This window comes from Otolemur garnettii, unplaced genomic scaffold (assembly GCF_000181295.1).
Source record: "Otolemur garnettii isolate 467f Iridium unplaced genomic scaffold, OtoGar3 scaffold00083, whole genome shotgun sequence".
Lineage (NCBI taxonomy): Eukaryota > Metazoa > Chordata > Mammalia > Primates > Galagidae > Otolemur > Otolemur garnettii.
The window spans coordinates 6,163,253-6,164,987 of NW_003852478.1; positions in this window are offsets into that span (position 1 = coordinate 6,163,253).

Below are 1,735 nucleotides of genomic sequence, written 5' to 3' on the forward strand. Positions count from 1 at the left end.
CAGGGATGGAAGGAGACACTACCACATAGATGGACGGGATGCCACCACAGGGATGGAAGGAGACGCCACCACAGGGATGGAAGGAGATGCCACCATAGGGATGGAAGGAGATCGACCACAGGGATGGAAGGAGATGCCACCACAGGGAGGGGAGGACATGACACCACAGGGATGAAAAGAGATGCCACCACATGGATGGAAGGAGATGCCACCACATGGATGGAAGGAGATGCCACCACAGGGATGGAAGGAGATGCCACCACAGGGGTGGATGGACATGACACCACAGGGATGGAAGGAGATGCCACCACAGGGAGGGAAGGACATGACACCACAGGGATGGAAGGACATGCCACCACAGGGATGAAAGGAGATGCCACTACAGGGAGGGAAGGACATGACACCACAGGGATGGAAGGATTTGCCACCACAGGGATGGAAGTAGATTATAGGTGAAATGCCGATACGCCTCTGGCCAAAAAAGCCATTTGAGAGAGAGCAGTGAAAAGACTTTGTGTAGGCACACTTGTGAGAAATGGAGGCAGAATCCCATATGGCTGAGTTAGTCACAGGTCTAATATGACAAAGGCTTTTGCTGGAATAGCATTTCCAGACATGTCCAGACTATGTTAATGAATTAAGGTTGACTTCATAAGGGCAATAAAAAACCCTTTGTAAAACTGGCCAGATACCCATCAATAACCTTTCCTGATCTGTGGTAAGTAACGAAGGTTGCTTGGTGATGGGTCCGGGAATGGAAATGTGCTCTGGGACCTCAAGAAAAGAGGAACTTACCCAGTGCATACAGGCATCTAATGGCACAGATGAAACCTGGGATCGTGAAAGGCTTTCGAGAAGTCCAGCCTGAAAATTGCTTATAAAATATTCCAGCAAAATCTCCCTGACTTAAGGCCCACATGGGAGTGGAGGTTTACATACAAATTTCTGCATGCCCAAGACATTTCTATATGCCTTGTTTTAAAGATCCAAAGTAACTGCCTCCAAATGGTGTGGTCAGAAGGACAGATTTACAAACTGTCTCTTTCCTCCATAGCCTCAGGCTTCATCAGATAAGAACAAAGAAAGCAATGGCTAACAGCATGTTCTCCATTAAGTTATGTTAAATGGGGTTATGCTGATAGGGTTATGTCAAAAGGTGTGTGTTGGGTGGATAATCAGATTACTAGAAGGGAGCTAATTGCAAGGTAGTCATATGATGTTTAATTGGATCAATGTAATGTTTAAGTGGATCAATGAGGGCATTGCTGTATTGTGAGCATGTACAAAATTCCCTATAAAAACCAACTGTAAATAAGAAAGCTCGCCATTTTGCCTGAGCGAGCAGATGGTCACCTTTATTTAAAACGCAATTTCAATAAGCGTGCTTATTCTCTGTGACATTGCTTTTCTGTGAGACCCTAATAGCAACAGGAGATGCCACCAGGGGGAAGGAAGGAGATGTCACCACAAAAATGGAAAGAGATGCCACCACAGGGATGGAAGGAGATGCCACCACAGGGATGGATGGAGATGACACCACAGGGGTGGAAGGACACGCCATCACAGGGACGGAAGGAGATGCCACCACAGAAACGGAAGGAGATGCCACCACAGAAATGGAAGGAGATGCCACCACAGAAATGGAAGGAGGCGCCAACACTGGGATGGAAGGACACGCCACCACAGGGACGGAAGGAGATGCCACCACAGAAATGGAAGGAGATGCCACCACAGA